Genomic DNA, 14,747 nt, shown 5'->3' on the forward strand with positions numbered 1-14,747 from the left:
GTCGCTTTAGGCGCGTATTTAATAATGTTATCTCCTTAAATTCGGGTGCACATTTATGTGACCCAAATCCAAATCTCAACGAAATCGAAATGTGTCTCTAATCACGGGTACATTGATTGTGACGTGGTCTGAGATGTATTTCCATGACATTGCAAATTCTTTTTAATAATGAATGAGACGAGCCTCGACAAACAAAAAATGCACAAGCTGCGGGGCCCTCTAAATGTATATATTAAAATACTTAGAATTCGAGGACAGGCCGTTTAGCGAATTTTACGGCCTTCCCCAAAATAACAAGACGCTAGTTGCTTTAGGCGCGCCTTTAATAATTTATTTTCCTTAACTCGGGTGCACATTTATGTGACCCAAATCCAAATCTCAACCGAGTCGAGATATGCCAAACAACTACGGGTGCATTGATGTAACGTGGTTCGAGATATGTTTCCACGACGTTGCAATTCTCGTAAAATAATAACAATAAGTAAGAAAGCGGTAAAAAGATAAAATTTTGCACATAAGTTCATATTTGTATAAAATCAGATAATCAAGCCGAATATAACAGTTGAGCGACCGTGCTAGAACCACGGAACTCGGGAATGCCTAACACCTTCTCCCGGGTTAACAGAATTCCTTATCCGGATTTCTGGTGCGCAGACTGTAATATGGAGTCATTCTTTTCCTCGATTCGGGATTAAAATTGGTGACTTGGGACACCCTAAATCTCCCAAGTGGCGACTCTGAAATAAATAAACGAATCCCGTTTCGATTGTCCTTTAATTGGAAAAAACTCCCTTGTACCCTCGCGGGTATGTAAAAAGGAGGTGTGACAGCTCTGGCGACTCTGCTGGGGATAAAACCCAGAACCACTGGTTCAGGGTTAAGAATTCGAGCTTAGATAAATTGTTATATTTGGCTTTATCTGATTTTTACATGTTTTGAGCCTAATGTGCTAAATGCTGCTTTTACCGCTTTGATATTATCTGAACTGTATATAAATTGTGCCGAAACCTTTCTCTTCTTACCTCCGGGGATGTGCTCACTGGTTGAGACTCCCTATTCTGTTAGTGTCATACCCTAAATAAAAGAGGCTCGGAAAGTTTCTAAGCCGGCTGGCCTTTTGGTTCCCGGAAAGGAGCTCCTTCCTCAACTCGAGTTGTCCGCTCGGGTACACTGTCTAGAACACCGACCCAGGTTTTGAACATAGAATAACGTGACTTCATGCCGGATCCCTAGTAGGAACGCTTATTTGCATCACGTTGCATTTGACTTAGGGGACTCAACACAGGGGTTGGGTCCGTCTAGGACTAGCAACCTGATATGAAAAGACCATCCTGATGCATCCTATTTGTTTTCCGTGCATTTATTTTGTCTCGCTGACCGGTGTTTGAATATTATGAATATTGTGAAATCGAAAAATAGCGGTTAGGGAATTGATTGTTTATTTTTGAAAAAAACCAATACCCCAATACTGTCAAAACTCTGCCGAAATTTTGAGAAAATAAGAATGTCTTATTAGTTTGTTTTATTAAAAGCAAAGGAAAAATAGAAAAAAAGAGTCGTTGTTCTGTCTTGTTTTTCAAAAAAATAGAAAAGGAAAATAATTTGTCTTGCCATGAAAATGAAAATGAAAAAGAGTCTTTCATTATTTGTCGCAAATATATATATATATATATATATATATATATATAAATCCGAAAAGTTTTTTTTATTTCCGAAAGATATATATATCTTTATTTGCTGCAAAGGGTATTTGTCTTGCCAAGAAAATTCAAAGTAAAATTCCAAAAAGATATGTCTTGCAAAAATAATATAAATATCTTTATTTTCCATTGTTGATAAAACAAAAATAATAAAAATGCTTTCTTTTTTAAAAAAAAAAAAAAATCCGAAAATATTTTGATTCTTCTTTCAAATTGAAAAGAAAATTCAAAATTCAAAAAATACTTTTTAGAAGCATTTCTTTTATTAAAAGTAAAATTCCAAAAATATTTTCTTTTTTCTTTAGAATAAAAACAAATGAAAATTCAGAAAAACAAATATCTTCCTTTTACTTTTGAAATTCTCAAAGTTCAAATCAAAAGAAAAGGAATTTTTACAAGTCTTTCTTTCAAAAGAAAATCAATCAAAAAAAAATACTTCCTTTCTTCTTTTGAAGCAGTTCTTTCACAAATTTCAATTAAAAAAAAATGTTAGTTCATTTACTTATTCATGATCAGCCCGAACTACACGGGTTTGATTCTCACCGGATGTGGGATACGTAGGCAACCCTCATCGGGTCCAACCCCATCTTTTGCTAAAAAGCCAAAAACAATTAATTAATAATAATAATAAAAAACAAATAATATGTCAAATATTGATTTTTGTCGTAAATAAGTCGGGTGATGTTGTTTTGCCATAAATAGCCGAATGTTCCCGAAAGGGACGCCGGAAGGCTGACTTTGCATAAATAGCCACCTTTGGGTCATGTTTAGGATTTTTGGTCTAGTCGACCCACACAGCCTTATAAATCTTCGTCCCCGAGGCGCTGAAGGGCCGTGTTTGCAACACCACGTTTTTATTGTAGTTTGGAAAAAAAGTCAGCGGTCAGGTGAATACCTTTGGGTTTTGTCAAAAATAAGCCAAGCCAGCTTCAGCCGCGTCTTAAACCGTTCTTGCCGAAATAGCCTTAGAGTATCTTTCAGTTGTCGAAAGGCTATTTTCGTAAAAGAACGGACAAGTTTGTAAAGTGTCATAAAATAATCCTCCCCGGCCTCAAAATTCATGTGAAATTTGGAAGGGGCCACATTTGCAAAAATAGCCGTTTGGTTGCATTTGACAAACGGGGAAAGGAAGCTAGCGTTTGTTTTTGAGTTTGTAAATCTTTTGATTAGAATATGCGGGTTGTTTGATTTTCAAGTTTGTAGGTCATCTTTAAACCTTTGAAACCCAATTTGTTTTAATATGAAAATAAAAAAAATGTTGAGTATTGTTTATCTTTATTGGGCCGAACTACGCAAGGTCTGATTCATGCGGGGTCATGATACGTAGACAATCTCCATAAGATTCGACCACACAAAAAAAATTGAGAAAAAAAGAGAAAAAAAAAATGAAAAATCGAAAGAAAAAGAAAATACAAAATAGAATAAAATACAGGGGTTCCCAAAATACTTCAAAGGGGCAAATAAGCAAGCCAGGATGACGCATGTTGTTTGAAGCAAAGCATGTTAGAAACGGTTAACTGCCTAGGAGCATTGCATCCTCAATGTGTTGTTATCAAATCTGTTAAACTCTAAACGCTAACAAGTTTGTTTTCCGAATCTCAAACAGTTAGTTGTTAAAGAATTCTGGCAACACACCCTTACCAAACTAGATCCAAAGGACCGATAACAACAAGCATGACTACTTCAGAGAATAGTACCAAGGAAGAAAGGCCGGTGAGCCAGTTGTTAAAGGAAGCGATGGAAAAGATAGAAAGGATGGGACTAGAGATGAATGCAATGCAGCTAGCTCTAGCCAAAGCACAAAGGAGCCCTGAGCCACTAGGGCACGTGCCCGAATACCCCCACTCCGGCCCTTCAACAAGCCTCCCAAATCATCGTTGTCTTCAGGAGAGAAGCCCCCATGATTCCCAAGCTCCACCATCCCATCAACCTCTCCCGACACCAAATGTTCCCACTTTTGTGGGACCCACATCAGTCACCCTGCAAAGAACGACCATCGAGCCATTGTTTCAGGCTCCTGATACGCAATACTATCCCCCTGAGCCCACATTTCATGCACCAGAACCCCATACCTACAACCTGCACTTAGAGGTACCGGCAGAGATTGAAAAGCTGGTTAAAATCCCCGAACAAGATGAGGTGACGAGGAAGTTCAAGAGCCTGGAGCAGTCCTTCAGGAACCTGCACGGATTGGGCAACCAGGTCAGCGTGGCCTACAAGGATCTATGCCCTTTCCCGGATGTCCAACTCCCGGCTGGGTTCAAGATGCCTAAGTTTGATTTATATGAAGGGCACGGTGATCCCATGGCGCATTTGCGGGGATTCTGTAGCAAAATGAGAGGGGCAGGTGGCAAAGATGAGCTGCTGATAGCTTATTTCGGCCAAAGTCTGAGTGGATCGGCACTAGAATGGTATACCAGGCAGGATTCCAGCAGATGGTACACTTGGGATGATCTGGCGCAGGCTTTCGCAGGTCATTTTCAATACAATCTCGAGATAGTCCCTGACCGTCTCACATTGCTGAGGATTGGAAAGAAGCCTGGGGAAAGTTTTCGTGAGTTTGGTTTCCGCTGGAGAGAACAAGCGGCCAGAGTTGATCCTCCCATGAAAGAGGGAGAAATGGTGGACTACTTCTTGCAAACACTTGATCCAACTTACTTTGGTCACTTGGTGACAACGGTTGGGAAATCCTTCAATGAAGTGGTAAAGATAGGGGTCATGATAGAGGAGGGCCTAAGGTCTGACAAAATCCTAAATTACTCAGCGTTCAAGGCAACGACCTAGGCTATTCAGAGCGGCGCGGGAGGTGTGCTCGAGGTCGCATCAGTCGAAGCAGGTACTGGGTCCAAATTCAGAGGTCCTTCCCCTCACTACCAGCCCAGGCCCAGTCATCCAAATTATCCACACACTCCATACAACCTTCCACAATCCTACTACCCACCATCAGAGCCACTCTTTTCAGACCATCATGCCCAAGCCTGCCCCTGAGCTCCATATAATCCGCTTCAGTATTATCCTTCCGAACAAAGTCCGGTCGCAGGGTCAACTATCAGGTCACCCCCGCTGGCGAGAGCCAGCACCACGTAATGCATTCTTGCCTTCACAACGTTTTCAAGCACCCAACGACCCTAGAAAACAGGGGCATGGGGGAAAACAAAGGCAAGGAAACAATTTCACGCCAATTGGGGAGTCCTACGCGAGTTTGTTTGAAAAGCTAAAGCTTTCAGGACTGATTGAGCCGCTCCTTGGCTATACTCCAGACCCATATGCAAAAGGATTCGATCCTGCTGTTCGATGCGTGTATCACTCTAATGTCCAAGGACATAGCATTGAAGACTGTCGTTCTTTGAAAAAGGAAATAGAAAGAATGATTCAGGAAGGGGCAATTGTGATCGATGACAGTGACAGGGAGCACGCGAATCCTCTTGAGAACTTGTTGACCGATGTTGATGATATTGAAGCTGGTAATGGTCTTGGCAGTATCGATGCAAAGCTTAGTGGCTAAGATGCCAGTCTTGATAAAGTGGAAGGACGCTCTGTTACTTGGTTAACAGGAGAGAAACTTGTGGTGGCTTATTTTGTTTTCATATCTGTTGTTCGGATCATTAGGATTGTAATTCGGATTGTTTTGTGTCAATATCATGCCGCTTATCTTTCTGTTTTTGTCATAGCGGTCTGTTTAAGTTTTGTCAGGGTTGTTTAGGATTTTGTTCTGGTTTGTTTTGTTTTGTTATTCAAACCATTTCGCCGGTAGTCTAATGCAAAATCCGGTCTTTTATTATTTCCAATCTTCTTTTGTTTAGTCCTTTTATCATTTTTTCAACGACGATTCTAGTGACATGACATGCGCACACAGTTTGGGGCCTAATCTTAAAGTTAATTATAAAACCCCGATCAGACCATTTAAAGGAAATAAGGACGGTTGAGATTATTCAGAGCTCGAGTCATATGGAACTGGGGCAAGTAAAATATGAAGAAAAATCGTTAAAAGCAAGATTCGCCAAATTGGCATGAGGGTCGTTCATGATAATGAGAGTGTCGCCCAACGGTTCTTTAGAAAGGACCAATGAAAAAGCAAATGTTGAATATAATTGTCAAGTCCAGCACCATCGGAAGAGGCTACAAATCGTTGTTTAAATTGTGTTGTTTGCACTTGACATAGTTTGAAGACTGGAATGACGAAGGCATTTTATTCTGCTACCTAAACACTTTATCCTTCATTACCCCTTTTGAGCCTTACTTATTTTTTGTCATACCCCTCGTTCGAAATCAGAAAAAACGACTAGAAAACGCAAGCATATGGCATGAAAAAAAAAACGCAAAAAGAGAAAAATGAAAGAAGAAAAAAAAGAAAAGAAAAAAAAACAAACAAAAGAAAGTCGGAATGAAAAGAGGAATTGGGAACTACGTTTGACCTGATTCCTCAAAGAGGATACGTAGGCGCTTCACGGCTCGGTCATAGTTTTGAAAAATGAAAAAAAATCAGTTAGGATATCCCCAAGCAAGAAACTGGGGCAAAGGTTGCGTTTATTGTGAATAAATCTAATTCCGAAGGTTGTAACTAATAACCCAAAATTAATGTATTTTTTTAGCCTTTTATACCCTTTCTTTCTAGCCTATCCAAAACCCACATTACGGTCCAAAGAAAGACCTTCTGACCAGTCTTCAAAAGATGCCAAGTCAGACAAATGAGAGTCTTACCGGCGAACATAACATTCTGTTCCACAGCAGAAAGGACTCTAATCTCCAACAGAAAGAGTCATACCGGCGACACTCCAAATCCCCAGCTGGAAAGTAATACAAATGAGAGAGTCTTATCGGTGAAAACCTTCACAGGCACCATAAGGCGATGAAAGCTGAGAGAAAACCAAAATGAGAGAGGCTTGATAGTGAAAAAACCCTTCGGGCACTACAAGTCGAATAAGATTGGGAATCAGATGGGGAATCGTCAAGGGAAGGTCTTGAGAGACGATTGACGGCAGAGGATAGGCCACATACGCATGTCATGGCCATTAGAGTCGGTATCTGCGTTTGATAGATTTTTATTTATAGTTTCTTTTGTTAAAGAGTCATCTTTTCCTTTGTCTTTATTTTGTTTCTTTTTATTTTTTTCCTTTCATAGGAAAATTCCCTAGTAGAGTCTGTTTGGTCGGAACCAGTGGGAAATGACTTCAAAATAGGCCATCAACTAGTACATCCAAGTGGTACAAGGAACAGGCGCAAAACCCGTGTCAAGAAGGGTATCCCTATCAAGATGAGATTGATAAAAGGGATGGGCCAGTGTCAGCAATTAATATCATCCCCAGCAAGTTTGATAGCATAATGGAACACAAAGCTGGGAAAGGAGAAAGAGGAAACCATCCCCAACAAGAGTGGCATGACCGCTTACCATGTTTTTAAACTAACAAATTTTTCTTTGATTTAGAAACAGGGAAAATGAACGTTATTGATGGCGGAAAGACAGGCCATAAAGAAAATCATCAAACCGGGGCAGAAAATTTTCTCATTGTGAAAATTTTCTCGAAGACAGGCGCCCACCTGAATAACGAGAGGAATACTTTTATGTCTTAGTATAGACAGGCGCCCACCTGAATAACGAGAGGAATACTTTTATGTCTTAGTATAGACAGGCGCCCACCTGAATAACGAGAGGAATACTTTTTGTCTGTGCATTTCATATTTCAGGCACCCACCTGTATAACAAGGGAATACATTTCATGTCTTTACCATTAGGCGCCCACCTGTATAACAAGGGAATACATTCCACGTCTGTTCCAATAGGAGACGCACTTCCTAAGCCTAGCCTTTACCAATAGGAGACGCACTTCCTAAGCCTAGCCTTTACCAATAGGAGACGCACTTCCTAAGTCTAGTTTTGCCAATAGGAGACGCACTTCCTAAGCTTTACCCATAGGAGACGCACTTCCTAAGTTATTTCACCCATAGGAGATGCATTTCCTCCTAAGTTTATTTTTACCCATAGGAGATGCATTTCCTCCTAAGTTTGTTTTAGTTTCACCCATAGGAGATGCATTTCCTCCTAAGTTTGTTTTAGTCCACCCATAGGAGATGCATTTCCTCCTAAGTTTGTTTTAGTTTCACCCATAGGAGATGCATTTCCTCCTAAGTTTGTTTTAGTCCACCCATAGGAGATGCATTTCCTCCTAAGTTTGTTTTAGTTTCACCCATAGGAGATGCATTTCCTCCTAAGTTTGTTTTAGTCCACCCATAGGAGATGCATTTCCTCCTAAGTTTGTTTTAGTTCCACCCATAGGAGATGCATTTCCTCCTAAGTTTGTTTTGGTCCACCCATAGGAGATGCATTTCCTCCTAAGTTTGTTTTAGTTTCACCCTTAGGAGATGCATTTCCTCCTAAGTTTGTTTTTTACCCATAGGAGATGTATTTCCTCCTAAAGTTTATTTTTACCAATAGGAGACGCACATCCTAAGTTAAGTTTCACCAATAGGAGACGCACATCCTAAGATAAGTTTCACCATTAGGAGACGCACTTCCTAAGTCAATTTCACCAATAGGAGACGCACATCCTAAGTAAGTTCCACCAAGAGGAGACGCACATCCTAAGTTAGTTTCACCAAGAGGAGACGCACTTCCTAAGAAAAGTTTCACCAATAGGAGACGCACGTCCTAAGGAGACGCACTTCCTAAAAATAGTTTCACCAAGAGGAGACGCACATCCTAAGTTAGTTTCACCAAGAGGAGACGCACTTCCTAAGAAAAGTTTCACCAATAGGAGACGCACGTCCTAAGGAGACGCACTTCCTAAAAATAGTTTCACCAAGAGGAGACGCACATCCTAAGTTAGTTTCACCAAGAGGAGACGCACTTCCTAAGAAAAATTTCACCAATAGGAGACGCACGTCCTAAGGAGACGCACTTCCTAAAAATAGTTTCACCAAGAGGAGACGCACATCCTAAGTTAGTTTCACCAACAGGAGACGCACATCCTAAGTTAGTTTCACCAACAGGAGACGCACATCCTAAGTTAAGTTTCACCAAGAGGAGACGCACTTCCTAAGTAAGTTTCACCAAGAGGAGACGCACATCCTAAGTCAGTTTCACCAATAGGAGACGCACATCCTAAGAATAGTTTCATCAATAGGAGACGCACTTCCTAAGAATAGTTTCACCAATAGGAGACGCACTTCCTAAGCTAAGTTTCACCAATAGGAGACGCACTTCCTAAGCTAAGTTTCACCAATAGGAGACGCACATCCTAAGGAGACGCACTTCCTAAGAATAGTTTCACCAAGAGGAGACGCACTTCCTAAGAATAGTTTCACCAAGAGGAGACGCACATCCTAAGTTAGTCCTAAGATAAGTTTCACCAAGAGGAGACGCACTTCCTAAGAATAGTTTCACCTATAGGAGACGCACTTCCTAAGAATAGTTTCACCAGTAGGAGACGCACTTCCTAAGAATAGTTTCACCAATAGGAGACGCACTTCCTAAGTTTAGTTGTACCAATAGGAGACGCACTTCCTAAGTTATTTCACCCAATAGGAGACGCACATCCTAAGTTATTTCACCCAATAGGAGACGCACTTCCTAAGTTAGTTTTACCCAATAGGAGACGCACTTCCTAAGAAAAGTTTCACCAATAGGAGACGCACTTCCTAAGTTTATTTCACCAATAGGAGACGCACTTCCTAAGTTTATTTCACCAACAGGAGACGCACTTCCTAAGTACAGTTGTACCCATAGGAGATGCACTTCCTAAGTAAGTTTTACCAATAGGAGATGCACTTCCTAAGTAAGTTTTACCAATAGGAGATGCACTTCCTAAGTTTAGTTTTTCCCAATAGGAGACGCACTTCCTAAGTTTATTGTACCCAATAGGAGACGCACTTCCTAAGTTCAGTTTTACCATAGGAGACGCACTTCCTAAAGTTCAGTTTTACCATAGGAGACGCACTTCCTAAGTTCAGTTCTACCAATAGGAGACGCACTTCCTAAGTTCAGTTTTACCATAGGAGACGCACTTCCCAAGTTCAGTTCTACCAATAGGAGACGCACTTCCTAAGTTTATTGTACCCACAGGAGACGCACTTCCTAAGTTTATTGTACCCAATAGGAGACGCACTTCCTTAAAGTTTAGTTTTGCCCATAGGAGACGCACTTCCTAAGTTTACTTTTATCCCATAGGAGACGCACTTCCTAAATTAAGATTTCACGCATAGGAGACGCATTTCCTAAATTATTTTCATTCATAGGAGACGCACTTCCTAGTTCAAAATCATTAAGGTTTCACCCATAGGAGACGCACTTCCTAAGACTATTTAACCCCTAGGAGACGCACTTCCTAAGTTTAATTTCGTGCATAGGAAACGCACTTCCTGAATTAAGTTTACTTTAGGAGACGCACTTCCTAGTTTGGCTTTTTCAGGTTATACTTTTACTTTAGGAGATGCACTTCCTAGTTTGGCTTTTTCAGGTTATACTTTATTTCAGGAGACGCACTTCCGGAATTGAGATTTCACCCTTAGGAGATGCACTTCGTAGTTTGATTCATTTTGAGTTCGACCATAGGAAACACAATTCCTAGTCTAGTTCTTTGAAGTTTTCACCCTTAGGAGACGCACTTCCTAGTTTAGCTCATTCCGATTCAACCATAGAAGAAGCACTTTCTAGTTTGAGTCATTGAGGTTTTTTTAGCAGACACATTTGCTAGCAAGAGTTTTGGTTTTACTCGTAGGAGATGCACATCCTAGCCTAGTCTTTAGTTTACTCTCATCATTGCATCAGTAGTATAAATAGGTTACAATTTTGCTAACGACTCACAAATCTTCCCAGTGCAAACTGGGTTAGGAAATTCTCGTTTGTTTTGTTTGTTTTGGTTGTAGGATCCCACCTGGAGAATAGAGGTTGTTAAATTCAAGATGATGAAGCCAGGCGCCTGCCCATAATAACAGAAGAATACATTCCAGTCTTTACTTTTCAAGTGTTGAAGTTGGGAGCCCGCCCAGATAACAGAGGCATACATTTCAGTCTTTAATTTTCAAGTAGTGAAGTTGGGAGTCCGCCCAGATAACAGAGGCATACATTCCAGTCTTTACTTTTCAAGTGTTGAAGTTGGGAGCCCGCCCAGATAACAGAGGCATACATTCCAGTCTTTACTTTTCAAGTGTTGAAGTTGGGAGCCCGCCCATAATAACAGAGACATACATTTCAAGATCAAGTCAGAGGACATTAAAACAGAGGGTTACAACAGGAATCCCCAGCAGGAAACAATAAAAATCCCCAGCACCGGGAAGCAAAAGGATGCAACAAGAGGTCCCAGCACAAACTCAAGTGCATGTGTCAAAAGGAAGAAAAGCATCTGAAGAAAAGCACCGGAGGAAACACAAGCCGACAAGAAAGCAAGGCAACAAGAACAAATTTTAGTCTAGCCTAGCTTCTTGTTTTCTTTTAAACACGGTGTAACAAGGAGATCGGTAAGCAGTGATAACAGCATGCAACAACAGTAACATTGCAGTCTCACGGTAGTCCCAGCTACCAAAGCTTCCCGAACTACATTGACCTGATTCCTGTTTAGCCCAGGATATGTAGGAAACCTTTGAAGCAAAGGTTCGGTCAAATCTTTTTCAAAATAAAAAAATAAAAAAATGCTTCACACGGAGTACTCGGATGGGCAAAAATCGCTCGCTTTATCTTTGCACGAAAACCATTCGTGTCTTCGGGCAAAGAGGGGCAGCTGTAAGCACGTGATTTTTGCCCTATATGAGAATTACTCCCAAAAAATTCAAAAATAAAATAATTTTTCTTGGTGTGCAATTTTTGTGATATTTTGTGTAACTATTTGTATGTTTGTCTATGCATGTTTATTTGTTAAATTAATAAAAAAATACAAAAATAGGCATCTTTTGCATTTTTAGCATTTAATGTCCAAATGAACAATTTTATGCTTAATTATTACTTAATTGTGCGTTAATTGTTATTGGAAGTTAATTTGCGCTTTTATAACTTAATTTAGTTCTTAATAATAATTTAAGTACTTTTATAATTTAGTTTTAGAAAAATAAAAGAAGAAAAGAGAACAAAAATACAAAGAAAAATCGGATTGGGCCACTTCTTCAATTTCAAACCACAGGCCCAAATAATTGCCCAACTTTCCCCATGACCCGGTCCGTTTCAAACCGGGTCGATCCGGTCCGCTCCATTAACCCAACACCCCTTCTTCATTTTTGTCCAACACAAAACAAAACCAAAAAAATAAAAAATAAAAAGTGAATTATCACTATTAATAGTTTTATTTTTTGTTTTTTTATATATAAAAAAAATCCGAAAATATTTTATTTTATTTATTATTTTTATTTTAAAAAATATATATATATAGTAATTTCGGAAATGATTTTAAAAAAAAAATAATAAAATAAAAGAATGTAGAAAATTTAAAAAAAAAGAAAGTAAAAAGTTTTAAAAAATTTAAAAGTAAAATAAGGTTGGAATTAAAAAATAAATATAAAGGTATCTGAAAATTTAAAAAATTTAAAGTAATTGAAAGTAGCATTTTTAAAAGAAAAAGAAAAGATAGTGGTTTGTTTTTTAAAGAAAAGTTAAATAAAGTGAGATTCTCTTTTAAAAAAATAAAAAGTGGGATTTTAAATAAGATAAAGTAATTAAAGTTGGAATTTTAAAAATAAAAGTAAATAAAGGTGAGATTTCTTTTTCTAAAAAAATAAAAGCAATTTGTAAGTGGGATTTCTTTTAATTAAAAAAATAATAAAAATAATAAAAAAACAAATCTGAAAATTTCGAAAATTTTGCTATAAATAGAAGAGAAAATTTAGGAAGAAGGGGTGGAAAAAAAAGAGGAAAAACTAGATAGAGAGAAGAAAAAAAGAGGGGGCGGAGTGAGAAGTATACACCCGATATACATTCTGGATACACTGAATATACAGGGGCAGAATTCATTTTGGAGAGTTTTGAAGTTGAAAAAGAATAGTTACTGTTTCATTGCCTCGCTTAAGATCTGAAATAGTCAGAACCTTCCTGCCTTTTACTTCTTCTCTATACTTGGAGTCGTTTATAGTCTCCTGGGTTTTCTACTATTCCTACTGTTACTGGTCTATTCCTGTGTTGCTGGACTGTCGTTGTTGTGCTACATTGTTACTACTGTTGCTGCTTCTCAGCTTCATCTTCTCTTGTTTTCCAATACCAGGTACACGAATGTAATACTAGTTATTGCAAGCTAAAAATGTGGAAGCATGAATACATATGAAGAATCGAATTTTGAAGTTTTAATTTCGCTTTTTCTCTGTTCCTTTTATTGATTGTATTTAGGCTATTTTATGTATTATTGAATAATAATTGGAATAAGAGAAAATAACATAAGTTAGTCTTTAATGAATCGGCTTGGCAAAACGGGTTAATTCACTAGCTATGAAGGTTCTAAGATTATCAACAGTAGGTTAATTGTGAACAAGTACTTAAATTTAGCTAAGGCATGAATTTGAACTAAATTTCGTGAATTAGGTATTAAGGCATGATTTGAGTTCAAACAAAATTAGAAGAACGTTTAAGTCTAATAAACTTTCTATTAAGCTTTAGTAATTATGGTTAAATCCAGTTTCAAATGGTTGTGAATAATTAATTCCAATAGTTTTTTTATATATATAACAATGCGAGCTTCAATCTAACTATATTTGATTCTTTTGAATATTAGTTGTCAAATTTTTATTTTATTTATAATTTCGAATTTTTTTAGTAAAATTCTTGTTCATCAATATTTGTATTAATATAGCAATTAGTATGCCATGCTTTCTTAAATAAAAAAAACTCGTAATTAATTAGGATTTTCTTTATTTATTTTAGAGACTAATTTTAATAGAAAAGATGTAGTCGCTTTAGGATTTGTCCATTTAAAATAAATGAGATGAGCCTCGCCTAGTAAAATATATAGATTGTGGGGCCCTCACAAATGTATGTGTTAATTACTTAGAACTCGGGATCGGCCGCTTAGCGAACTTCACGGCCTTTTCTCAAAATAACCCTGCGCTAGTCGCTTTAGGCGCGTATTTAATAATGTTATCTCCTTAAATTCGGGTGCACATTTATGTGACCCAAATCCAAATCTCAACGAAATCGAAATGTGTCTCTAATCACGGGTACATTGATTGTGACGTGGTCTGAGATGTATTTCCATGACATTGCAAATTCTTTTTAATAATGAATGAGACGAGCCTCGACAAACAAAAAATGCACAAGCTGCGGGGCCCTCTAAATGTATATATTAAAATACTTAGAATTCGAGGACAGGCCGTTTAGCGAATTTTACGGCCTTCCCCATAATAACAAGACGCTAGTTGCTTTAGGCGCGCCTTTAATAATTTATTTTCCTTAACTCGGGTGCACATTTATGTGACCCAAATCCAAATCTCAACCGAGTCGAGATATGCCAAACAACTACGGGTGCATTGATGTAACGTGGTTCGAGATATGTTTCCACGACGTTGCAATTCTCGTAAAATAATAACAATAAGTAAGAAAGCGGTAAAAAGATAAAATTTTGCACATAAGTTCATATTTGTATAAAATCAGATAATCAAGCCGAATATAACAGTTGAGCGACCGTGCTAGAACCACGGAACTCGGGAATGCCTAACACCTTCTCCCGGGTTAACAGAATTCCTTATCCGGATTTCTGGTGCGCAGACTGTAATATGGAGTCATTCTTTTCCTCGATTCGGGATTAAAATTGGTGACTTGGGACACCCTAAATCTCCCAAGTGGCGACTCTGAAATAAATAAACGAATCCCGTTTCGATTGTCCTTTAATTGGAAAAAACTCCCTTGTACCCTCGCGGGTATGTAAAAAGGAGGTGTGACAGGCCCGAGGCTGAGGCTTCCGATGCAGTTATCACAGGTACTGTCACACCACCTTTTTACCTACACCCCGGAAGGGTGTATAATGGAGTTTTTCCAATTAAAGGACAATCTAAATAGTATTTATTATTAAAAGATTCAGAGTCGCCACTTGGGAGATTTATGGTGTCCCAAGTCACCGATTGAATCCCGAATCGAGGAAA

This window comes from Nicotiana sylvestris, chromosome 5 (genome assembly GCF_000393655.2).
Source record: "Nicotiana sylvestris chromosome 5, ASM39365v2, whole genome shotgun sequence".
NCBI classification, from domain to species: Eukaryota; Viridiplantae; Streptophyta; class Magnoliopsida; order Solanales; family Solanaceae; genus Nicotiana; species Nicotiana sylvestris.